Here is a 26737-nt window from a genome sequence, read left to right on the forward strand (position 1 = left end):
TTTAATGTAAGTTTTACATGACAGGAGTGCCTTCAAAGGAAACGAAGACCTGTGGAAAGAGCTAAATCTCAGTTGTTGTTTTTTTAACAGTATGTTTTATGAAGAGTGGATACTCATGGAGAAGTATGATAAGACAAAAAAATGTATGATCTAACAGTAACAAACTGGAGATAACATAGCCAGGCCTCTGTGTTTAGGCTCTTCTCTGTGTCCCTGTGTCTTCAGACTCAAGGATACACGTTTCCTCTGGGTACAGAGAGGGCAACTCTCACATGACAGTCTTATGATAGGCTTCAGGGAAGAAGGGCAGGGGGAGGGTGACAGTGACTTTCCTGCTTCTGTTGTTTTCTCAGATTCCTTTAGCGTAAATATTTCCTCAAATTCCTTTAGCATAAAATATTCAATACCCCATGTATGTAAGAGTGCCATAAATGCTCAATAATAGTCTTCTGTTATTATTTTCATCAGTAGCATCATCTGAATCATCAGGATTGTCTATTTTTAACAATGAAAAATGCATATGGTAACATATATTACCTTATTTAAAGTTCAGAACAACCAAGGAAATGAGTAACTTGTAGCGGGCGTGAGAAGTTCCGTAGCACAAAAGGAAGATAGGCATTCAAGGGACACCAGGATAGAAGAGCCTGAGTAAAAGGAGAGAGGAAGAGGAGTCCGCCAGGTGGGATGCAGGAAGCCACCAGATAGCTCGGGCGGAGAGAGGGCGCTCCTGCTCCGCAAGCCTCCCTGCGACCGCAGGCCTCCGGCCGCCTTCTTCCAGGAAGACGCACCCTCCTTTCATCTGGTCTCGGTTGAGACACTGCAAAGGGCATCGTCCTGGAGCATTTCTCCTCTCCCCAAGGCCCTCCGAAGGAAGGATGGACGGACGGAAACTTCACCCCAAAGTGGTCAAGAGCGCAGAGCTCCAGCTTCCGCAGGAGCATTTCCCGAGTGTCTTTCAAGGGTAAGAATGGGCCCTGCAGGATAATGCCTTCCGTTCCCTGAGGAGCAGTGCGGGAGATGCCCACGTGGCCAGCTCCTGGGCCACGCGATCCAGACCCTCCAGGAGGAGCGAGGAGTCCTGGGCCCTGAGCCAGCCCCCTGGACCGGCTGTACCAAGAGAAGCAGCGAGGGAAGCTCCCGCCTCAGGATCTCTGTCGTACTGGGGTTAAGAGACGTGCATCCGACTCCCTCTACAAGTGCTGGAGAGGAGGCTAGGTCTTTCCCACGGGCTGGGGGCCTTGCTGTCCCAAGGACGGCTGGGGAGAAAGAGGAAGCCGGCTGAGATGTGTGAAGCAGCTCTTGCTACCGCGAGTAGGGAGAGGGCGCGCGGGACCCAGGAGCCTCCGTGCGGAGCCAGGCCTCAGGAGCAGCCGCCTTGGTCCTAGAAGGGGTGCCTCCGTCCATCTGGTGTCCAAAGACTGTAGGGAGACCTTCTCGCCCGGTGGGAAAGCGAGGTCTCCCATGCTTTCCCACCACGCAGGCCTTGTGTCCTTTCTCCTGCTGGTGTCTACCCACCAACGGGCGGGAGCTGAGGCTGCAGCGGTTCCACACTCGGTGGACGCTGCCCGCCAGCTAGCAAGAGCCGCGCTTGGAGACGGGAGTCGGGGAGTCGTGTGCAGGTCTGGAGGAGACCCAAGCTCTGGGTCAGGGGTTTTTTGCCAATAGCCAAATTCAACGTGTAAAAGACAGAGAGCTCACATCTGTCTGTTCGAGAGCTTCAGTGAGAACACCAAGGAAGCGCCCTCAAGAGCCCTAGGAGGGGGGCGAAGGGTCTCTGGCTGCGATATCCGCGTCGGCGGTGAGCCAAGGCAGGTCAGGAGCGTGCGCGAACCCAGCCCCCGTGTAGCACGAACACCACCGCAGACTAGGGCCCCGCGTATGGGGAAATCGTAGGGGTGAGCGCAGCCAGAGTGCGGTGGACTAGCCTCATCCAGGGAGAACCCCTTCCTGACCACGGTCTGTGCCCCCCCAGGTAAGGGAAGAGGAGAAACAGCACAGCCTCCTCTTCCCTAGCCGAACGCTCAGGGTCACCACCTTCCCCTCTGCTCGCCCGTCGCGCCATTCTTCCAAAACGCTTTCCGCGAAAGATTCCACCAACAGTTACCCACAGGACAACCCAGGCCTCCTTTCAACAGCGGCTCTCGCTCCGCAGCCACCACGCCCTCTCACCCCCGCGGTTCTGTCCGCCGCCTCTGCCGAGTCTGTGCACTTCACCTGCCTTGCTCCGGCTCCCCCCTGAGCTTACAGTGGACGCGGGGTTCCTCCGAACCCCTCTTCGGAATACTGAATGGAAAAGGGGGAGCGTGCGCAATTGCTTGGTAGAGTGTAGACAGACATTGCGGGATTTGACTGTGGTACCATCGCTTTGACGTCCTAGTGATTTTCACACCTGCCTTCTGCTCACCGGCCACAGTTTTCCGTTTGTGCCTACTCCACCTGCTGTCTTTGTTGGGTCAGCAAACATCGCCTCCCTTTACCGCTCAGTCTACAAACGGGCGGTCCTGGAGGACCTCACCCGCCGCTCACCCCACTTCCAACCTCGCGGGCATCGCCTCCAGTCGCTTCTTCTGAAGGCCTAAGAAGCACGTTACCCGCGAACGGAGGTGAGGAGGCTCCACTGACCGTCCCGTGTCAGCTGACAATTTGTGGCACGCACAAACGCCACCACTTGCCTTGGCCTCCCTCTTAGTTATTCGCAGCTCAGCCCGATCGGCGCCTCCGGGACTGCAGAGGCGGCAAAGACGGTGGGCCTCTTGCGTGCAGCTCCAGGAGGGCTGGCATCTCTGCACAGCGGTGTACACCTGAGCGAGACGCTCAGTCGCTCTCTAAAGCCGTTTGTGTGAATGACAGACACGGAGCTAAATAAGAGCGCTGTGTCATGAGAGGTGGCCCACCAGGACTTGCCCTCCTTCGCCAGGGTTTGCACCTCGCTGCGGAGACTGTTCTGCCTCTGGCCCTTGGAGAAGGCCCGCTTACAGCGGCGTAAAGAAGATTCCTGCGGGAAGGCAGTCAGTGCAAAACAATTCCCTGACTGGTAATCGAACCCGAGCTGCGGCGGTGAAAGCGCTAAATTCTAGCCACCAGACCACCAGGGGCTTTTTCAACCTTCTTGCCACTGAAGTGACAGTTTCCCTGTAAGTGACAGTTTCCCTGTGCGCTGGGAAGACTTGGGACTTGTGGTGGTCTCTGGTCGCTCCTGGAGTCCTCTCACAAGGCCGTTCCCTCCCTCCTTTCTCCAAAAGAGGAACACGCAGGCGACGCACCCAGCACTCCGCTAGGCTCACCAAGGCCACGAGTCCCGGAGCGAGTTGCAGCGTCCGGGCAGAACCTGACCACTGACCTAGAGATGCGCCTTTGTGAAGCGGCAGCGCGTGGAGAGACAGCAGCGGGTCACCGAGGCCAGAGCCGCGCACTGGGTAGCCAGGAGCAGGCAGGAGCGAGGAGGCTCCCAGAATGAGATCGGGGCACCCCGAATATCATAAAAGACTCAGACCTTGGCATCCCCGACATCATAAAGGACTCAGACGGATGCGGAAACCGAGAAGGGCTGGATGGGAAACTCTTTCCAGGAAGGCTCCGGGGCCCTGAACTGGTCTCCGATCTCCCTGCTGGTCTCCCTGCAACCTGCAATACCTGCCATTTTCCCATCTTAGGCTGTACTGCAACCCCACCCTTCCGTATGCTCCGGGCAAAGCTCCAAGAGTTCCCGCTGACCTTTGAGTTCCAAGATCGAACTGGTCACCAATTCGTGATTTCCCATCGGCCAAGTGCGTGGGCATTGATCTACACGTGAGTTTCTCCACCTCCGCGGAATGGCTGCTTCGGGGTGGGGGAGGGGCCCTCCGGTGGATTTTAAGGTGTTTAGCAGCATCCCTCGCCTCCGCTGACTAGATAGATGCCAGGGGGTTAACATTCTCCCTCCCCGCTTCCCCTAGTCGTGGCCTAGTGTCCCAGCGGGGATGGGAGAGGCGTGTGAGGACGAAGTTGCCCCTTGTCTAGAATTGGTGCGCCTAGTCCTGCTCTCTGAGCTTGTGCAGAGGACTCTCTAGATGAAGTCTCAGGGGTCTATCCAGCTCCAGACCCCCTCGCTCCCCGGCACAGTCGGACCTTAGGATTTAAGGCTTTTAACACCTCGACATCATGAGTTTCTACCTTTAGGTCTTTCCTTCTGTTCTGTCCTCCAAATTGGCCTCTTCCGAGCCTGTTGACCAGGGCCAGCCAGGTAGAAGGCTGGGTTCGCTCAACTAGGATCCTCTCGCCCCTCCTGGAACATCAGGCCTCTTTCGGTTTGGCCTGCAGAGAAGCCTTAGGGGCCACTTCGTTCGGCATCGTAGGGGGCAGGTGCGCGGTGCGCGGGGAAGAGGAGGGTGTGACTGTGGTTCCCGACCCCCGGCGCCCAACCTCCACCCCAGTGCGCGCGCCCTTCCCGGCTCCTGCTGGTCCCACTCGCCCCGAGGTAGGTCTCCGGTCAGCCTAAGCTCCCAAGAAGCCCAGGCCCAAAAGGACAGGTAGGGGAAACAAGCTGCTTATTTCGGTCCTGTCCGGAAGGGACCCCTTTCTGACCGGAAAGAAAGGCGGCGAGTGCTGTCCCGTTGGGTTAGCGGAAGAGAGATCAAAGGGAAGAGAAGAAAAATCCTGTGAGGTTTCAGGATCTAAAGTTACCATGAAGTCGACCTCACCTCCTCTGAAGGTACTCCCGGTCCTCCAGTGGCTGGAGAAGGTGAGTTGAGTCCCTGTCTCCAGTTTGCCAAAGTGGACAAAGCCTACGACAATGGGCCCCGAATCAGCTACTAGGCATCCCTGTCTTTCCAGTTGGTGGTACTCGAGCTTCCCTATCCAGGATTTCTGTGGATTCCAAGGGTTCAACTGAACACCTTTTGTTGTTCCAACTGCTCTTATTTGAATTAAGGGCTGATCTGTTGAGAAGCATGTATTCGGTAAGACTATAGCAACTGTTGTTGAGACTGTCCCATTCTTCCTCCTCCTCCCTCTTCCTAGAATGTGCAATGAAAATTAATCCCCACCACAGGCCTGTTATTTCAATGCCCAGTTGGCAGAACCTAAGGGGAGTCTAGGAGGTTCCAGGATGAGTATTTGAGGTATGACACAGTCATTTTTATTTACACATGCATTCCAAAAACACATTGGACAAATGCATCCAGTTCACCTGTACCACACTTACAAAGATAGGAAAAGAGGGTCTACATACAAACAAGTGAAAGATGTAATCGAATGGCTTTTAAATATCTGCTGTTTCTACTGAAGGTCTTCTTCTCTGGCTACACCTACCAGTGTCTTCTCTTTCTCCAAAATCAGACATTCAAGTGCCAGACCCTGAAATCAGTTTTCTGGTACCAGCTTATTCTTCCCCATTCTGTATCCCTTCCTCTCCACTCTCTTCTTTCATATGCAGGAAAGTTCAGCTCTCCCTCAGTTTCTAATTTGCAACACCACACTCAACGACAAGCATCAAAAGTTAGACACCCTCCATGGGACTCCATCTATGTTTTAGTTGGAGCTTCCATAACAATGTACCATAAACTGGGTGGTTCATCCACAACAGACATTTCTCACAGTTCTGGAGTTTGGAAGTCTAAGATCAAGGTGCCAGCATGGTAGGGTTAGGGTGTGGAACCTCTTCCTGGTCGTAGACTGCCATCTTCCCATTGTATCTGCAGGTGGTTGAAAGAGGGGGAGAGAGCTCTCTAGTGTCCCTTTTATAGGGGAACTAATCCCACTCAGGAGGACTCCACTCTCTGGATCTAATTACCTCCCAAAGGCCCCTCCTCCTAATTTTAACACTTTCCAGGTGTGGGTGGAGGAAGGTTAGAGTTTCAACCAAGGCATTTTGGGGGAACACAAACATTAGGTCTCCTGTGATCTTTCTAGAAGAAGAAGAAATTATAAATGACCCAAAGCTTTGTACATTTCACAGTTAGAAATAAAGAAAACTTTTCCTACAATTTTGAAAGGCCTGAAATGTGAGCTTCCTCCCCATCAACCCTACCACCAAAATCTGGATTCTGTGCTGAGTGTTGTGGACTTTTTGCATGTTCATCCTCCCTGCAGACAACTGGAGATTTATTCTCTTCAGAGGGTAGAGGAGAGGATCCTTGGCCCCAAGAGGGCAATCAGCATAGGTGAGCAAGGACATGTGTCCCACACTGAAATGAGAGGGATGAAGTGACAGCATACCTTGATCTATGTGATGGTTACATGAGTTATGACCCATTTCAAAGGTTATTGTGACGTGTGAAAAAGAACAAAACCAGAGGACTTGCACAACCTGACTTTCAGACTCACTCTAAGCTGTTACAGACAAGGCAGTGTGCAAGCGGCATTGGGAGACACAAATACATCAACAGACTGCCTTGGGAGACCTGAAACTGACCCACAGCTATATGGTCCATAGGTTTTTTGTTTGTTTGTTAATTTTGTTTTGTTTTCTGAGACACAGTCTCACTCTACTTCCCAGGCTGAAGCGATCCTCCTGCCTCAGCCTCCTAGGTAGCTCACACTACAGGCACATTTTAGTAGACATGAGGTTTCGCCATGTTGTCCAGACTGGTCTCCAACTCCTGGGCTCAAGTGACTCACTGGCCTCAGTCTCTCACAGTGCTGGGATTACAGGCATAAGCCACCATGCCCGGCCATAGGTTTTCAATAAAAGCAGTTCAATGGGGCAAAGGAAATAGTTTCAACTAATGGACTTTCATATGGGGGAAGAGGGAGACCAACAAGGTTATTTCTTCCTCACACTACACTCGAAAGTAACTTGAGGAACATTATAGACCAAAACTTAAAAGCTAAAAGTATAAAGCATTTCGAGGATACTTGTGACTTGTTGGTAGATGAGATTTATTAAACAGGGCACCGAAAAACACATGTAAAAAGGAAAGACTCGATAAATTTGATTTCATGAACATTAGCCATATCTTCTCATCAAAAGACGCCATAAAGAAAATGAAGAAACAAGCCAGCCTCAGATGAGGAGAAAATAGTCACAAAACCTATCTGACCCCCAAACCCTGTAACTATAATATATGGTGAGATCTTCCTAACTGGTGATTAAAAAAAAAAAAACCAACCGAAATGTGCTAGATGGGTAAAAGACTTGAACAGATACTTTAGAATAAAAGGTACACACACGGTTAACAAAGCACATAAAAGAGTGCTCAATATGATTAGCTATCAGGAAAATGGAAATTAAAACCACGTTGAGACACCACTATAACTCCCAGTAGCATGGCTAAATTTATAAGGAAACACCCAATCTTGGAGAAGATGAAGAACAACCACAACTGTCACACGTCACTGGTGGAAATGTAAAATGGCACAACTACTTTGGGACAAGTTTTTGCAGTTTTTATGAACTTGCACGTATCCCACTCTTTGGTACCCGCAATTCAGCACCTAGGTTTTCCCCAAGGGACACGAAAACAGATGCCCTCAAAATCTGTTGTGGGAAGAATGTTCAAAGCAGGCTTATTCAGAATAACCAATACCCAAACACTCATTATCAGGGTAGGGATGGGGTGGGAATGGCAATCAAACTGTGCTATTTCCCTGTAATGGAATACTACTCAGCAATGAAAGAGGAATGAACATGTGCTACACTCAGCAATGGATAGAGCCAGAGACATTATGCAAAAAGAAGCATGTGGAACAGAGTAGATGCACTGTGATTCCATCTACGTGAAGTTCTAGAAGAAGCAAAGGTAAAGTGAAAACAATCAGGAGAGTGATTGTTCACAAATAAGGCAGAAGACAATGACAATGATTTTTATAATTCTAGTGATTACGTTATTGATTGAATAGTCACTAAATCCAGGCATGTCTGGCAACAGCAGTGTAAGGCAGAGTTCTCAAAGTGGCCCAACCTTCCATAGAAAAATGTTGAGGCACATAAAATTTAAGATAGTTAACCAAGGTCAGGCAAGGGCCGACGTAGATTTCCAACACAGAACCTAGGTTCTTGGACATAGATTAGACTGGACCTGTCCACTTCTCTGTTTCAGGTGTCTCTGGGATTCTCAGCTGCACCAGAGGAGAGAGAGAAGGACAGAGAAACAGACCCAGGGAGAGAGGAGTAGGGAAGAAATGGAGGGAGGCACGGGGCCTGTAGCTGTCGAAGAGCAGAGAAGTAACTCTTGCCAGTGTGTTTACACTATAGAGAAATTTTCTGGGGATCAGGACATTAGCAGATGCTAAGCTTGCTCTGGTCAGGAGATGAATTTGATATGCCATAGATTTAGAAATTGAAACGGAACCCTAAAGTTACTGGAAGAGATTGTAGCAAAATACATTTCTGCCTTACCCTGACGTGCCTGGTTGCGGGGAGCAAAACGGATCAGCTGACTACCGAGCAACTTTGCCGTGACTCGGATTCGAACCGAGGTTGCTGCGGCCACAACGCAGAGTACTAACCACTATACGATCACGGCAGGCCACAGGCCAAGCGGCGATGCCCAACCTTGCTCTAGCAGTTTTGACGTCAATAGGTTTCCATTATTAGGCGGCTTTGTTCCCAGACAGCCACAGGGGGTTCACATTTTTCTCCCTTTCATGCCCGCTCTGCTTTCCCCTCCCTCCCTCCCAATCCTAATAGGGGTCGAGAATAATTCTCATCTCCTCCACTCCAGCCTGGGCCTCCCTGCACCAGCTTCAGCCTCCCTGCACCAGCCTTTCTCGGGAGATCTCTCTGTCCTGCTCCGCACCTCCTCTGCTTCTCTCCTGCCTCTCTGTATTTCTGCTTTTCACCCTTTCTCTCTCCCGCCCCAGCGACCGAAGCCGAGTTGAGCTAGGGGAGCCCAAGCGGTATAGAAAGTCAGGTGAAGGCGGAGACAAGAACGGGAAGAGCCATCACTAGAGCCCACGGGGCGTTCCGCTTCCTTTGGGAAGTCGCGGACCCGGGCGTTTCCCGGGACGCTGGCTCTGACGCCTGCCAAGGGCAGGACGGGGCGAAGGCCATTCCGCTGCCCTTCCAGCTTCGGAATCACCCAATGCACGGGTTTCAACCGTAGCCAGCAAGATGCGCCTCTCCGGTTTTCTGAGGCTTTGGAGCCTGCACAGTTGTTCTACAAAAGGCGGTGGCTCCGCCTAGCGTTGGATGGGCGCGTGCTCTGCATGGTGAGGCGGGAGCGAGAGTTGATTGTCTATCCGTGTGTCGCAGTCGGATGGTGTGCTTGCTTCCAAGTTTGGAGGTGAGTGGTTCGAACCTGTCCTATGGAGCGTTTCTTGCATTTTAAAAATGCTTAAACCGCTGGCAACTTTCGTCTATCCAGCACATGCTCTCATGGAAAGGCAGAGTGAGACAAACTTTACCCTCCTCTCTTCCGTGTCTCTTTCCTATACGACAGAAGAACTTAAATCAAGGTCCTCTAGGATTCTGGGATCTCTCTCTCTCTCTCTGTCTCTCTCTCTCTCTGTCTCTCTCTCTCTCTCTCTCTCTCTCTCTCTCTCTCGACGGAATCTCGCTCTGTCGCCAGGCTGGAGTGCAGTGGCGCGATCTCGGCTCACTGCGACCTCCGGACTCTCTGGTTCAAGCGATTCTCCTACCTCAGCCTCCCAAGTAGCTGGAATTACACCACCCCCAGCTAATTTTTGTATTTTTAGTAGAGACGGGGTTTCATCATATTGGCCAGGATGGTCTGGAGAGAGAGAGAGAAAGCCAGGCGCTGTGGCTCACGCCTGTAATCCCAGCACTTTGGGAGGCCGAGGCGGGTGGATCACGAGGTCTGGAGATCGAGACAATCCTGGCTAACACGGTGAAACCCTGTCTCTACTAAAAATACAAAAAATTAGCCGGGCGTGGTGGTGGACACCTGTAGTTCCAGCTACTCAGGAGGCTGAGGCAGGAGAATGGCGTGAACTCGGGAGGCGGAGCTTGCAGTGAACCGAGATTGTGCCACTGCACTCCAGCCTTGGCGACAGAGCGAGACTCCGTCTCCCAAAAAAAAAAAGTAAGAATGGTATTTCTTTGGTTTTCTTCTAGGATTTTTCTACTTTGAGGTTTCCGTATGTATTGTTTGCAGGTGACAACCAGTCAGAGACTAATCATTACAAGCCAAGAAAGGGAATTTATTGTTTGCCAGCAAAAACATCCAACACAAAAAAATTAGCAAAGGAGATTCCTGAGTGTCCCTTTCTGTAAAGCATGCGGCATTGTTCTCTGCAGAGTTCAGTAAACATTTTTCTGTAAAGGGCTAGAGAGATATTAAATATTGTAGGCTTTTAAGCCAAGAGGCAAATCCCATGGTATTATGTAGGTGCACATGTAACCAATGAGAAAACAAATTTCTATACCATTTTCGTTGATGAGATCTTAAATTAACAATAGTAACTGTGTAGAACCTCTCAGGTCGTAAATGTTCTTTGCATTGAGAGCCTAGATCTGCTCACCTAGGCTCCCTGGTACAGCCCTCCCTTCCCTCCCCACAGGCCATTTCCTCCCTGCTTCCCTCAGATGAAGAGTTCCATACAAAAGACCTACTCACCTGAGAAGAAGTGAAGTGCTCCTGGGGCCCACCAAGGCCACACAAATCAAGGAGTGGGTGACCTCACCCAGGCTTCAGCTCAGAGCTGATTTTGAGATCACCTTTGCAAAACGACATCGTGCTGGGAGATGTCATCAGGACAAGGCCATAGATGTGGCTGTCAAAGGAGGTAAAAGGAGAGATGTCCAGGGGGAGAAGTGGCCAAGCACCAACACCTCTGCATCCAACCTCACAAAAGACTCAAAGGGATGCAGAAATGGAGATGGGGGAATGGAAACCTCTTTCAAGCAAGGCTTTGAGGCCTGGTACTGATCTCTCTTCTTCCTCCTGCAACCTACCACACCTGCAGTTTTCTCACCTCAGTTGATGGAAACTCCGTCCTTACATACACTCAATCCAGAAATCTTAGAGTTTTCTTTGACTGCTGATCTGTCTCTCACACCATATAGCTGATTAGCCAAGAACTCCAGTTATCTTGAACTTTCAGGCATGGACCTTAATCCACACCACCCTTTTCTCCCTAGTTTAGGAATCTTGGCAAGTCATTTCTCCTGATAAAGACAATAGGATTTCCTTGAAATTGCATGATTTCAGTCCTTCCTGGATTCATGACTCATTTAAGAGCACTGTTTTGTTTGCTACCATTTTCCCCTATTTTTATTTCATACCTGTTTGATCTGCACTCTTTCCTACATGGCATGCAAACCAGTTCAGGTGTGCTTTCCTAATCATAGAATTAGCAATAATAGCAGCCTTGGTAACAACTTATTTCTGGCCACACCACCAGGCAAATGTCACAGGATTTAATAGGCAGAGGATCTTAGGATTCATCTGTATTGCTTGATGTTATAGACTGAAGTGTTTCCCTGTGAATTCATATGTTGAAAGCTTAACCTCCAAGTTGACTGTATTTTGAGGTAGGGTTTTTAATGTGGTAATTAATGTTAATGAGGTCATACAAGTGGGGTCCTCATCTGGTAGGAATGGTGTCCATATAGGAAGAGGAAGGGCATCAAAGAATCTCTCTCCATGCAGCCACTGAGGAAAGACTATGGGAGGACACAGCAAGAAAGTGGCTTTCTGCAAGCTGGGAAGAGAGGCCTCCCCAGAAACCAACCCTGCTAGCACATCCAACCTCACAAAAGACTCAAGGAGAACTTCTGGCCTCCAGAACTTTGAGAAAGTGTCTATTGTTAAGCCACCCAAACTTTGTTATCTTTCTATGGCAGCCTGAGCTGACTAATATTCTTGGTAGGTGGGTGGCATTCACCTAATTGGGCTACATGATGTGAAGTTAAAGTACCTTTAGCAATAAGCACCATCTAATTTTGTTGTATAGATATTGTGTCTTTTGCGTTGATATTGCCTCTCTTAGTTGTATGTATATTGATGCATGGGGCTAGGATTACAAGACTAGTCAAAATAGGAAGAAAGAAAAGAAAGGTGGTGAAGATATCAAGTTCCATAATTGCATCCTCTACCCACATCCTGTTCTTAGAATCTTTTCCACTGGAAGCTGCACCTGTGTACCCTCAAATTCAATCTGAGCACAAATTATTTATACAAGCAAGGCAACTTTTCCAATTTTGCCTATCACCTGCTTGGAGAAACAAGTACTTCAATCACCAATCTGAATATTCATTGAGATAACTGTTCAGAGGTTGATAAAAAATGTGGCATCTCCCTATATTGTTGTCTTCTCCTGGGCCAACAATGCCGTCTGTACTCTGCTGATCCGCATTTGATCACAAACTGGAGTCCCAGCAAATCTTAGCCTCTTGGGAAGCCTATTTTAAGATAGTCCCTATCTCAAACTTGTTTTAAGACTAGTATGCTGATTGAGAAGAAGGAGCCTCATTGTAAAAATTTAACTAGAGCTGGTGTGAACCCGGGAGGTGGAGCTTGCAGTGAGCCTAGATCATGCCACTGTACTCCAGCCTGGGTGACAGAGTGAGATTCTGTCTCAAAAAAAAAAAAAAAATTTAACTAGAGCTGCGGGTGACAGTTGTGAGTTTCAGTACAGGTCTGGGCCCAGGTTTCCCTTGAGCACCAGATGAATACGCTCCTTTCCGGGGATCTTCATTATTTCTATCTCATAGCCTCAAAAAAAGTGATCAGCTAACAATTTGTGTACTGTCCTGAAGAGAAATTAGTCTAGGAATAGAGAAGATAAAGAATTTATAAAATAGATTCTACAGTTGTTTAAGATGTAGAAAGCTGCAAGAGACAGTTTTTCCACTCTAATGACAAGAGGAAGCTGTATGGTCTGCAAAATCATATTTGTTTTGATCCCACCAGAGAGCTGAAGTTTGAAGGCCACTAGATTAACTGAAGTCCAAAGCATGAGAACCCCCACCAAAGAAGGACAAACACATGAACCAGTTTCCTTCCAGATAATGGAAGAAAAAGATGGCAGCCACAAATGTTGGTTGGAGAAAATCACTGAAGTTTTCATCATTTCTTAAAGGCCAAGTGTGAACTATTGTGACAGCTTAGAATCTATGCGAGTCCCAGATACATAGCATGTTTTTGCTCATTTGCCAAGTCTTTTCCTCCCACATTTCCTGAATGCTAACAAGAAACATGTGGCAGGGAAAGAATTTCTTGAGCTTGCCTCAGTGGTATAGGCATATAGGTCATGATTGGCCACCACCAGAGCACAGACACAAAACCTGGTCGCTTCTCTCACATGAAACAAAAGGCATCTGCCACTGATGTTGGAGGAAGGAACCCTTCTTACCCTTGGTCCCAGGTATAGGTCACCTGCTGAGTAGAGTTAGACACAAAAGCTACCTATACTAGACAAGGAGAGGACAGTTGCTCTTTCCCAAGACTTCGCATCATTGAAAGGTAGAGTTCTACCACCCCAAGGGGATGTCACAGGAACACTAGGACTCAGGCACCCATGGCCTGAGGTTTGGTATACATTCAGTGCAATCAGTAACTTGAGTTGGTTTGGATTAATCAATTGAATTGGTTGCAGACCCTTTCCTTTAATGAAGAAAAACTCTGATATGGATACAAAGTTTCCATGTTCAGGACAGATTGGCCCTGTCCTTTAGGAAATTATATGAATTGGGATTTCTCTCAGCCTAGTTGTGTTTACCATTATTAAAATTAAGCGACATTCACTTGGATTAAGTGGTAATAAAAAAAATGATGTGAGACTTTCTAGTGATTTTTGAACCCAAGACTTGTATCACTGTTAGGCCTTCATGCGTGTACTTGAAAACAATATATATACAAATATTGCACTGGTTTGAAGATTTTAGTGTGAAAGTGACCTAATCCATAATCAGTAGAAACCAATCTTGGAAATATGTGATTATGCTCTTTTAAAATAGCTGAAAAGAGGGCCCGGTGTGGTGGCTCATGCCTGTAATCCCAGCATTTTGGGAGGCCAAGGTGGGTAGATCACCTGAGGCCAGGAGTTTGAGACCAGCCTGGCCAACACCGCCAAACACCGTCTCTACTAAAAATACAAAAATTAGCTGGGGGTGGTGGTGCAAGCCTGTAATCCCAGCTACTTGGGAGGCTGAAGCATGAGAATCACTTGAATCTGGTAGGTGGGGGTAGAGGTTGCAGTGAGCCAAGGTCCTGCTACTGCACCCCAACCTGGACAACAGAGGGAGACTTTGTCTCAAAATAAATAAATAAATAAATAAATAAATAAATAAATAAATAACATAGCTGAAAAAATTACTGTGTGTTTATTCTCAATTTGTCCTTGTTTTGTTGTATGGTGTTTAAAGAAAAGGAGATTATTTATCCCCATACTAAATTTCCAAAACTGTTCTTTGCATATACCATTTTGTTAAATGATGGAGAGAAATGTTAATTGTCTTACTTTGATAAGTTTGGCATAGGCCCTGTCACATTTTTGATGCTTTTGGTCATGGTTCTGTGATTAGAATGCTAGCAATTAGGTATATGCAAGGAGTATCCTAACTGCTTTAATACAATGGTTTGAAGTGCTTCAGGCAGTAACTACTGGACACCAAATCACAGTGTTTTCATTTGTGACATGTTAGAGAGAAATAGGACTTCCTGCAGTACCAATGTCCTATTAACTTGCTTTTAGCTCCTAATCCCGTGCTTTTAGCTTACAGAGCTTTGACTCCTGTATCTGAAAAAAGGCACCTACTCTTGCTAAATCTTGAACATTGATGCCAGTCAATGCCTCGTCTTCAGACCCTGGAGAAGATGACAACAAAAATGAACTGCTTTCATGAGACACAAAAGCAGAAATTGAAACCATTCAATCCATCTAAGCCCAACAATCCCACATGCACCTCTCTTCTGCCTCGTGCCCCCCTCTTCATCTAGGCAGAAGAGGTGGGCACATGAGATTTGTAAGGTTGGAGTTTGAGGAATAAGTTTAGTTCAGAGATTTTCTCTTCTTTAATTTTCTTTGTTTTCTTTCTTTCTTTCTTTCTTTCTTTCTTCTTTCTTTCTCATCTCTCTTTCTTTTAGTCTTTTTGGTAGAGACAGGGTTTCACTACATAGCAAAGATGTAAAAGCCAGCCAGGCTCACAATAGCATCAAGAAATATCAACATAGAAAACATGTGAAAGCCAGCCAGGCTCAGCTTCAAATCCCAACACTTTGGAAGGCTGTGGCAGGAGAGTCGCTTGAGCTCAGATGCTTGAAACTAGCCTAGGCAACATAGTGAGACCTTATCTCTACTGAAAATCAGAACAATTATCTGGGTGTGGTGGTGTGAGTCTGTAGTCCCAGGAACTCAGTGGATGAGGCCCTAGGATGTCATAGGCCTGAGAATTCCATGCTGCAGTGAGCTGTGATAGTGCCAGTGTACTCCAGCCTGGATGAAAGAGTGAGATCCTGTCTAGAAACAAAAGAAAAAAAATGCGATAGCCTATATATTGAAGACTACCAAGTATTGCTAAGAGCAGTTAAAAACCTTTGGAATAGAGAATGTTCCTCCTTGCATTTCAGGATTGCTTTTGTTTTGGGGGGACACTCTACTTTTTAGGAATATGAAGTTCTTCTTAGGCATTCCTGTAAAAAAGGCCACTTTTTGATAGGATTGTATTGAATCTGTGGATTGTTTTGAGTTGTATTTTTATCTTAACCATGTTACAACTTCCAACCCACGGAAAAAATATGTCTTTTCATTTATTTAGGTCTTTCTTAATCTCCGTAAGCAATGTTCTATAGTTGTCTGTGTACAAGTACTGCACCTTCTTGAACAAATTTATTCCCAGGCATATTATTCTTACAGGTGCTATTATAAATTAAATCATTGTGTCAATTTTCTTCTCAGATTGTTCATTGCTGACACAAGTGATTGTTTGCTGTAAGTTTGCTGAATTAGCTTACTAACTCTAGTAGTGTGTGTGTGTGTGTGTGTGTGTGTGTCTGGTGTCTCTGTGCATGTATGTGTGTTTGCATTTGTATTATTTGGGGCTTTCTGTATGTAGGATCACATCATCTGCAAATTGAGATAATTTTGTTTTCTTTTCAAAAATATTTTTCTCATGTTTATTTTTGAAAGATAATTTGGCCAGGTGTAGAATTGTAGGCAACAGTTTTTCTTTTTTTAATTACCTTAGAACAATTGCAAACTTCTTGTTTGTCAAGTTTCCAATGAGAAATCTTATGCCATCCTTATATTTAGTGCTCTGTATGTAACATGTTCTTTCCCCTTTTATTACTTTTAGAACTTCCTCTTTATCACTGGTTTTGATGGATTTGATTAAGATGTTCCTTGGTGAAGTTTTCTTCATGTTTCTTGTTCTTAGGATCATCATATTTCTGTAATATTTGAAGTTTATGGTTTCCATGAAGCTCCTTAATCTTTCATCCAGTATGTTTTAAATATTTTTGTCTCTCTTCTCCACTACACACCCTTCAGGGATTCCATTTAGCCCTATACTAGAGTGTTTAAAGTTTTTATGCTGATGGTCCTTTTATGTTTTCAAGTAATTTGTTACTGTGTGTTTCATTTATGTTAGTTTCAACTTCTATTCCTTCTAGCTCAATAATCTTCACTTCTGCAATGTTTAATCCAGTGCCTTCTTCCATTTCAGACTGTAAATCATAGTTTTTATCTACAGAATTTGATATTTAAAAAATCTTCAACCTCTCCATTTAATTAAAATACAATTATACTAACTGTTCTAATGTCCTTTTCTGCTATTTCCAACATGTGTGTCAATTTCAACTAGATTATTAGATTCGTCATTATGTGTCATGTTTCCTTGCTTCTTTGGCTGCTTGATATTCTTTTATTTTATTTTATTTTTTGGGGTGGAGTTTCGCTCTCGTTGCCCAGGCTGGAGTGCAATGGTGTGATCTCAGCTCACTGCAACCTCCGCCTCCCAGGTACAAGCGATTCTCCAGGTACAAGTGATTCTGTGCCTGGGCAAGTCATTGACTTTCACTGGGATTTTTTTTTTCCCCACATCTAGAAGCTTAAGTTGGCAATTAACTTTCTCAAAGAAGTTATGTGAGAATTAATGAGACCTAAAAATTGCATCTTTAATATGATAGCTAACCTTTATTAGTTATAGTGTTCATGCTGGGTCAGGTACTGTTTTAAGATCTTAATGGATATTAACTCATTGAATCCTCACAAGTTCATGGGCACATTCTATTATCCCTGTGTTATAGAGGAGGAAAGAGACTTCTGAAGCTAAGTAAGTTTTCCAAGCTAATATAGCTAATAAGTAGCAGATCCAGTATCAACCTAGGCAGTATAGCTCGTCTGTTTCCTCCACCGTGTGCCGTCGGTTAGTACAGAAATAGAAACCATCACTATGATAGCAAATATAGTATTTAGTATTCCTTTCAGCTTATCGTTTTATGCTTCCCCCTATAAAGTTACACTGGGGAGAAAACAAATAAATGAACTGAGTGTCCATTTATCCTCATCTAACATAAATTGTTACATGCCCTGAACAAATAGGAAAAATACTTATTTCAGAAAACAATATGTATGTAAGTGGCCACTGGAGATAGTTTTCTGTATGGTTTGTATTCATTCCTGGGACATGTATTTAGAGACTTCTGTGTTCCAGGCTTTTGCTAGATCTGGTAAAACAAAAATGAGTAAAACATGATACTTATTCTCAAGAATCTCACACTCCTTCTTCTATGATAGATTCTTACAAGCCCTTTCATATTTAGTAGAGGCAGTTCTTTCCTCCAGAAACTTACAGCGTCCCTTCTGCATTAGGATCTTAGTGCAACATTGCTCTGCAAACTTGGACCAGGGCAGAGTGAGATAGCAGAGGAGCTGTGCCAGCGTCTACAGTGAAAGGAAAGGATGCTGCAGGACCTTCAAAGTGATCAAAACAAACAAGTGGTAGAACATGAAATGGAGATTCAAGGCCTGCTTCAGTCTGTGAGCACCAGGGAGCAGGAAAGCCAAGTAAGGATTAATGCACAGATCAGAAAAGTATCATGTAGTGCATTTATAGTCTGCAAATAGGAAGCATTTGCAGACTACAGATGTGTGTATATTTATATATTTTACAGTCAACTCTGTTAGTTTCTTTCCATCTATTTATTACCTAGACCACAGTTTTATTTATTTATTTACTTATTTAGAGGTGGGGGTCTCACTGTGTTGCACAGGCTGGTCTCGAACTCCTGGGCTCAAGCAATCATCCTGCCTTGGCTTCCCAAAGTGCTGGGATTATAGGTGTGAGCTGCTGCGCCTGGCCTTAGACCACAGTTTTACATTAATCATCAAAGTATGAAACATTTCTTGAAAACCTTGCATTTGGAAGGGTGCCTAAACAATACATGTATCCATTAACTTCACTACATACATTTTCTTTTCCTTAATAATCTGATCATTTTCAGAGAAAGGAGTACGGGTTGTGAGTGTTTTGATTTTGATTCTAAATTATTAAGACTTGAGTTATATTTTGCATTTCCAATCAAGGTATGGGAAAACTTACACTCAACATGTTTACTCTTAGTTTTTGTAAAATCTGAGTTATCTTAAGAGGGAAAAAAGATTGCATTTTTCAGAAGTCATGGTGAGAATAAACAATCTCATAATAGTATGGAGTATATTAATTTCACAATATTTAAGAAGTATATTCTTTTTTTTTTTTCAAGAAGAGAGAAGATGGTGCAAGCCTTAATGGAAAGAAATTCAGAATTACAGGCCCTGCACCAATATTTAGGAGGGAGAGACTCCCTGATGTCCCAAGCACCCATCTCTAACCAGCAAGCTGAAGTTATCTCCATTGGCCCCCCTCTTGGAGAACAGACTGATCAAGTAAGAACTATAGACTTAGATAATTCATGCTGATTCCATTTCCTTTTTACATTTGAGGTGTAAGTTTGATAATTTTAATACCAAATTCTGAGAATATTCTCAGTACTGTCATTGTGGTCATAGTTCCTGCATCTTCCTAAGTCCCCCAACTTTTCCAGTTTTTTAGGGTTCAATGCAGATACCTTCCAGAGATGATAGCACTTCATTGACTGCCAAAGAGGATGTCAGCATACCCAGATCCACATTAGGTAAGTATCAAATTTCATTTCATTAAGGGACTTTGTTTTTCTCTTGTTTTTCCTTCTAGTAATCTCCGTATCTATAGGTTTGGCCAAGACTCTTTTCTCTTCCTACCTTAATGGAACAAATAAGTTTGGAATTCCTCTGAAAGGCTGAAGAACTGTCCTTACCTTATGTTGAGTTGAGGTTATTGCTCTGGGGTTCACAATTTGGCCCAGAGAAACTCTATCATTATTCTCCTTTTCAGATAGCATTGCAGGGATTCAGAAATGCAGGAGGTAGTGGTTCCAATCCTGCACAGCAGGGCCATGAGCTGACACCTTTTTCTGGGTATCTTTCAAGTCTGGGGCCACTCACTGTAACTTGACATCACCTACATTAAACCGTTAGGAAGGGTAGGCAGTGTACATTGAGTTGTTTGCCAAGCCTGGCCCCATTCAGGGGATGGTTTAGAAAAGTCTTACAAGTAGTCATTCTCTAGTAGGAAAACTTTACACTAATCAAAGAGTAAGAGAACATTGGATTTGTTTTATTTATTCTTTATTTGCCTTTTTAAAAAAGTGTACTTTTCCCTGAAGTTTTTTATTTTGGAAATTTCAAACCCACAGGAAAGTGGCAAAAATAGTATAGTGAATACTCATAGACATTTTTATTCAGACTTACCATTTATTAACATTCTGCCACATTTGCCTTTTTTCTTTCTGTTACACACACATATGTAGTTGTAATGTATTTTCTGAACCGTTGGGGAATTTCTTACAGAAATCATGACACTTTATTCCTGAATACTTCAGTGAGTATTGCCTAAGAACAAGGGCATTTTCCTACATAGCTACAATATAATTATCACACTCAGAAAATTTAACCTTGATATAGGCTTAATATCTAATATACAGTCCACATTCAGAGTTCCTGTTGTCCCCATAATGTTCTGTATAGCTACTTTGGTTTCCCCCAACCCAGAGGTTATGCATTGTGCTTAGTTGTCATGTCTCTTAGTCTAATCTAGAACAATTGTCTAGCTTTTTTTTTTCTTTAGTGAGATTTGCATTTTTTTTTCTTGTTAGCTGGATGTATTTCTTTTCTTTTTTTTTTTTTTATCACAGAACAGTGTTTGCAGTAGATGAAACTGGCATTGCAGTCTGGTGGTATAATGGCTTATTCACATATAACAGTACATGTTCATCCTTTAGCGCAAAAATTCCTAATGGCGCGTACCCTATTAAAATTCAGGACATTTCCAATATTATCTCTCTCTGTTTTTCTTTGTCATCTTTTTTTTTTTAAATAAACATTTTCAAGGTTTGTCCAAAAGAAGGCCCTATAGGTTCTTGGCTAGCAGAAGACAATTCAGAACAGCTGTTGCACACTTGGACTGTCACCTTCTCCAGGCTGGCAGTTGATATCTTATTTTTTTTTCCAACTAATTTTTATTAAAAAAATTTAAAAATGCTCCAACTATCAGTTTTACAAAATCTCTAAGGGAAACACAAGAGCAAGGCGCTGAGGTAAAAAACACCTGAGGTAGCTTTTTCTGTGTGTTTTTCCCATTAAAAAAATCTGTAAATTTAATGCCCTGGGCCAACAACCTTGGTAAATTTCTACTTTCCTCCACATTTTTTTTTAAAGAAAGAAATCATTTTGCTGAATATTGATGGCTTATACACCAAAATGCAAAAACACAAAATACCTTCTTTCATTGTGGAATTTTTTCTTTGTTTGGTTGATTGGTTGGTTTGATGGGTTCCTGTTTTCCTCTTCCAAAACACTAGGACAAGTACCATTGCCTCTTGTTCTTTTGAGTAACCAAGTGTAAATTGAGGTTTCGCTTTTGTTCCTTTCGTGTGATGTGATACTCAGAGCACTGCTTTGCCTGTGAGGGAGTGAGGTGCGTAGATACGGGATTGAGATGGAGGGATGAGGGAATTCAAAAGAATGGAGATGAAGAAGAAGGGGAGGGGAGGGAGGGGAGAGATAAACAGAGAGAGATGGAGAATTATATAGCAGTATGCAAAAATCTAGTGTAAAACCTGTGAAGCAAAGAGAAATGGGTGTATGAGCTAGACAGGCATGAGGAGTGACAGAGTTTCCTCTTCAAGGAGATGGTATCCCTTCTGCTGACATACACAGGTGATCCAGAACTGCTGTGAGTGTCCTTCCTTTGAGATTTCCCTCTGGGTGAATTTTGTGTGGGTGGCCTCAAACTCCTCTCTATACTGTGAGACCTCCCAAAGAAAGACTTTATTCTTTAAAATCTAGAAAAGCCTGCTTTCTCTTTAAAAAGAAAAAAAAATTAATGATTGATTAAAAATTGTAGATGAGTTATTTGATATATTATTTCTAAAATATATTACTGCTGCAGGCATCCTGTGTAACCCACAGGCCACATATCTTAACATCTTCCCCTTCTAATATGTACACACATGTACAGAGACGACTTGTCACAAAAAAAGGGTGTGCATTTTGCTTGGCTTTGAACACATTCACCTATGTTAGTTCAACTAAAAGGGATAGCGTTGTGGGAGTTAAGGAGAGATCGGGGTGGATGGTGAAGTGGATGGCTGAACCTGCAGAAGCCCTGCGGGGGTGAGAGGCGGGCCCAGTGGTTCTGGCAAACCTAGCTGACCTTCCCCACCCTTCCTCGGCCCCTGGAATTCTCAGGGCCTCTGCAGAGTCCCTGGGCGCCTCCGCAGACTTCTCATTCCTCAGATGGTCTTTGGTTTGCTCCCGATCTGGCTGGCTGTGTTTGGTCTCATTCTGTCAGGTGTTGGAAGGGTTCCATTCATCCGTTGTTTTGCTGGTGACTGTGGGAGCCTCACTTGCTGCGCTGTGAGGCGACTCCCTGAGGGTATTTCTGCTCCTGCTGCTTCACCTGTTGTACAGTTTCCCTGATCCTGCGCTGTGCAGTCTGGCTGGCAAAGAAGTGTCCAATAATTCTGATGATCACTTCCTCATTTTCATCTGGCATTTGGTCATGAGGCACGATGACTTCTGTACTGGTTAAGTTCTGCAGTTCATTCACGGTCTTGCCACGTTTGCCAATCACCCGGCCAGCTGTGGAAGAGGGCACTCTGATATGGGCTTCCAGCTTCACTTTTTCTTTGGGGTTAAAGAAGTTTTCTTCTTTAAGTTTCCCAAAGATCCGTCCCTGGGCCTTGAACTGGGCTTCCGGTGGCCAGGTGATGATGACCATCCTTTCGTTGACGTCTGGGCCTTCCGCAGGGGCGATCTTGATGGAGGCTGCGGCGAATCTCGCCAGCTGTTTGATGTGTGCTCCCTTCTTCCCGATGATGGCGCCCACAGCCTGGGTTGGGATGAAGAGATTCACAACCTCCTGCTCTGGATGAGTGATGATGCGGGAACGGGCCAAACTGGTGATGGGGGTACAGGCTGGAGAAGTATCTGGAGTGCGTATTAACAGCCAACATATCATTTTCAAGGGTCCCACGCAGTTTCTTCATACTCTCTATCTCAGCACTGGCACAGGCCTCAAACTGTGCCCTTCACAGTGATGGTTCTTTCCTGGTTGTATATGCTCAAATCCTGCAAAGACGAGATTGCTATCTTGGTCCCTGTTTCATGTTCAATTTTCTTTAAATTTCTGCCTTCTTTTCCAACCAAGCCATTGTGGGCCAAGATTTTCAGAGGAATCTCTTCGGCTAGTTTGTTCTCATCTGCCTCTTTCTGCATGATTTCAAGAATCATGTGGCATGCTTCAGAAGTCCCCCCTGGGGTGGCATGGATGGTGACAGGCTTCTCTGCAGCTCCAGAGTTCTCTTTTCTATGGATGTCTATCCGACACTGGGTCTGCTTAGTGATGTTCTTTATGGTCAAGCCCTCCTTTCCGATAACGGCACCAACAAACTGGGTGGGGACCAGGATCTGCAGCAGGAAATCAACCTGTCTGGCCTGAGAAGCGCCCCCAGGGGCGTGGCCTTGCTCCCCGGGAAGAGTGGTCCCCACGCTGGGCTCGCTGAGGGGGCGAAGGGGAGCTCACCTCTTCATCCGGGATGTAGGAAATCTTGAAGGACTAGTTCTCAAACTGATGCCTGCTTAGCCTCTCCATGTCTATTTTCTTCTCTTGTTGCATATGTGACGTTGACAACAGTGGTTTCTGTGTCTGTGTTGACTTGTTCCACATTCTCCGCTGTTCCATATTGAGCCAAAAGTCCATCCAACACCTCCCACTGGAGGTGAGGAGGGATGTTTCGAATCTGAATTTTCCTGCTCCTTAGCTTTTTAGAGACTGAGTAATCAACTTCCATGATTTTCCCATACAATTCCACTTTACCCGAGAGGGTCTCGATGGCGCGGATGGCCCGGTTCTTGGGGTAGTCCACGAAGACGTAGCCGGACTTAAGCAGGACCTGTCCTGCGGGGGGCAGCTTCCTGTCCCCAAAGAGCTGCCAGAGGTCGTCGGCGGTGACGGCGGGGCTCAGGTTCCTGATGTAAAGATTGTTCATCATCCGTCTCTTCCCCGAGAGCCCGCGGCTCCCCTGGCCTGGTACCCGGCGCTCCTTGCCTCCTCCTCCGCTGCCCTCGTCTCTCCTCCTCCTCCTCCGCCAGCCCTCCCCGCCCTCCGCCCGCCGGCCACCCACCCCCACCCTCAGCCTGGCTCCCCCCACCACGGCCTCCCGGCCCGCCCGGGGGCAGAGGCCGAGATTGGAATTTTGAAGAATTCAGGCCAGATAATATTCCTCAATTTAGCTGTGATTGTTTCCTCATGGTTAGATTCGAGTTGAACATTTTTGGCAGGAATACCATATGGATGACTTCCTTCCTCCCTCCCTCCCTTCCCTCCCTTCCTTCCTTTCTTCCTTGTTTCCTTCTTTCCTTCCTTCCTTCCTTCCTTCCTTCCGTTCTGCCTGCCTGCCTGCCTGCCTCCCGGTTTCAAGCGATCTTCCCGCGTCAGCCTCCCAAGTAGCTGGGACTACAGGCATGTGCCACCATGCCTGGCTAGTTTTTTTGTATTTTTTCTTGGAGACAGGGTTTTGCCATGTTGGCCAGGCTGGTCTAGAACTCCTAGCCTCAAGTGATCCACCTACCTCAGCCTCCTAAAGTGCTGGGATTACAAGCGTGAGCCACCGCGCATGGCCTGGATGACATCTTTTTTAGTGCATCACGTCACTGCATGATAATCAGTTTGTGTCATCCTTGGTGATATTAAATGTAGTCATTTGGTTAAGGTTGTAGCTGCCAAATCTCTCCATTGTAAAAGGTTTATTTCCCCTTTAGTATATAAGTGATCTGCTGGCTGAATTTAAACTACGTTGGTAGTTTAAAAATAGTGATTTTCAGGGTTGTGCGCAGTGGCTCCTGTCTATATCCCAGCACTCTGGGAGGCTGAGGCGGGCAGATCACTTGAGCTCAGGAGTTTGAGACCAGCCTGGCCAAGATGGTGAAACCCTGTCTCTACTATAAAATACAAAAATTAGTCGGGCTTGATGGTGCATGCCTATAATCCCAGGTACTCAGGAGGCTGAGGCAGGAGAATCGCTTGAACCTGGAAAGCAGAGAGATTGCCCCACTGCACTCCAGCCTGGACCACAGAGCAAGACTCAGTCTCAAAAAATATATATATATGATTTTCTGTTTGTAAAATTTCTTCTTTGTTTATTTGTGGGTATTATTTATAAAGAAGAGCTGTCCTTTCCTTATCTCTAGACCCCATTTGTTTTTTATCAATATGGAGTTTTAAAAATCATTATATTATTGATTTTGGTCATTATTTCCTTTAATGCCCAAATTAACCCATATTTGGTCAGTGGGAGCCTCATCAAGCTGTTTCTCTGACCCTTTGCCATATCCCCATCAGTTTTTTGTTTTTTTTTTTTAGCATAGTTTCATAGTTTCTGGCCCAATAAGATGTTCTATGATTACCTTTTGCTTTACCTGCCTCAGTCCCAGAATCAGCCATTATCCGAAAGAGCTCCCTGGTTCCTTTTGGTGGGTAATGGCATTCAGAAACTATGGTCTGGACACAAGATGTGTTCATTGCTACATGAATGCCTTTTGCTTCTAGGCCCTTTTAAGAGAACAGAGCTAGCAATGAATATTTTTAAGTATGTATGTGAGTATTTGTATACATAATGAAGATTTGATACTGATTTCTGTAATTCCAATTTAACAATATAGGTTCTTTTTTCCCTCACTTCATATTTGTATCTCCTTGAGAGCCCTGGTTACTTATAGCATCAATATGTTTCAAAATATTTATACATTTGCAGAATACTATAATATGCAAAAGTAGTTTCAGAATTGCTACATAAATACCACCATCAACAATAAATGTATTAAGTAATGTTTAAGATTTTTTTGTAATTCTTTTTATCCTTAGGATATTTTGCACTGACAGTGTTCAGTTAGAGTAGTGAGTTCAGAAATTATTTGGATTAATTTTTTTATTATCTTCTGGGTAGTTTTATTATCTATTTGCTATATAGCTTTATTTATATTAGTATTCAATTTTAGACATTGTCTCTCCCATTAATTGTAAATCTGACTTACACTTAAAAATTAAACATTTATACAGTTCAAAACTCCAGTATATAAAACAATATACTCAGATGTCCCATATTTCCCTATCCCTTCTCTCTTATTTCCACTCATTTCCTGCAGGTAATCAGTTTCATTTCTGGGTTATTCTTCCTGTATATATTTTTGCAAAAATAAGCAAATGAATCATCTGTGTGTATGTGATGTATATAGGTACATTCTTATTTCCCCTTTTTCCTACTATAAAACCTACTACCTTAGATGTATTCTTAAGCACATAGCTTGTTTTACTTAACATATTCTTAGAATCTCAAAATCAGTCCATAAAAGTTAATAAAGATCATCCTTATTCTTTTTTTACAGCAGTATATAGTGCCATCTGTGAATATACTATAGTTTATTCAATCTTTTCTTTATAGCATCTAGGATGATTGCAGTATTTTGCTATTATAAATAATGCTACAAAGAACAATCTGTGTGTGTTTTCTTTTTTCTTATTATTGGAATGTGTCCTCTGTAAATTACTCAAAGGAGGCAGCAGATATCACATTATGTTAATAGCAATTAAAACTAGTGCTATATTTTCATTTTAGGAGACTTGGACACAGTTGCAGGGCTGGAAAAAGAACTGAGTAATGCCAAAGAGGAACTTGAACTCATGACTAACAAAGAAAGAGAAAGTCAGGTGAGTTTTCTAGTCGTCTTAATTTCTAAATCCCTATTATTTTTTCTTTCAAAATAGTTTATATTTAAAAGCATATAATTCTCCAAGTATAATATCTGAGTCCAAATGCCAGGTATGACTTTTTTCTTTTTGGAAAAGTTATTTTATATATACATTATCTCAAAAAGATGTTCCTGTTTTAAGATTGGGACCATTAAAACTTATTAAGTGCTGGAAAAACGTAACCCTCTCTCCCCATTGCTAACTGGAATAAAATAATTGTAAAGGCCAGGTGCAGTGGCTCATGCCTGTAATCCCAGCACTTTGGGAGGCCGAGGTGGCAGATCACTTGAGGTCACGAGTTCAAGACCAGCCTGGCCAATATGACGAAACCCCGTCTCTACTAAAAATACAAAAATTAGCCGGGTGTAGTGGCGGGCGCCTGTAATCCCAGCTACTCGGGAGTCTCAGGCAGGAGAATCGCTTGAACCCGGGAGGTGGAGGTTGCAGTGAGCTGAGATCGTGCCATCACACTCCAGCCTGGGCAACAAGAGCAAAACTCTGCCTCCAAGATAATAATAATAA

At 44.7% G+C, this 26737-nt stretch overlaps 1 protein-coding gene, 2 long non-coding RNA genes, 1 other non-coding gene and 1 pseudogene across 5 annotated transcripts in view; 3 read left to right on the forward strand and 2 right to left on the reverse strand.

Moving 5' to 3' along the window:
* Nucleotides 1-26737, forward strand: part of LOC100447686 (neuroblastoma breakpoint family member 12) — a 2265351-nt gene that overhangs the window by 1262690 nt on the left and 975924 nt on the right.
* LOC129058951 (uncharacterized) lies at nucleotides 28-7364 on the forward strand. Its single transcript, XR_008524444.1, has 3 exons — nucleotides 28-3792; nucleotides 4162-4723; nucleotides 4816-7364. It is a non-coding gene; the product is annotated as an uncharacterized LOC129058951 (long non-coding RNA).
* Nucleotides 7566-26143, forward strand: LOC103891622 (uncharacterized). 2 transcript variants are annotated; one of them, XR_010137902.1, is made up of 4 exons: nucleotides 7566-9206; nucleotides 17698-17892; nucleotides 18912-19001; nucleotides 26082-26143. It is a non-coding gene; the product is annotated as an uncharacterized LOC103891622 (long non-coding RNA). The 2 variants fall into 2 exon arrangements; XR_010137903.1 differs by lacking the exon at nucleotides 7566-9206 and adding an exon at nucleotides 16194-16326.
* Nucleotides 8376-8447, reverse strand: TRNAH-GUG (transfer RNA histidin (anticodon GUG)). The gene has a single exon. It is a non-coding gene; the product is annotated as a tRNA-His (tRNA).
* On the reverse strand, nucleotides 21610-23511 carry LOC100434215 (insulin-like growth factor 2 mRNA-binding protein 2; annotated as a pseudogene).

Source organism: Pongo abelii, chromosome 1 (assembly GCF_028885655.2).
Source record: "Pongo abelii isolate AG06213 chromosome 1, NHGRI_mPonAbe1-v2.0_pri, whole genome shotgun sequence".
NCBI classification, from domain to species: Eukaryota; Metazoa; Chordata; class Mammalia; order Primates; family Hominidae; genus Pongo; species Pongo abelii.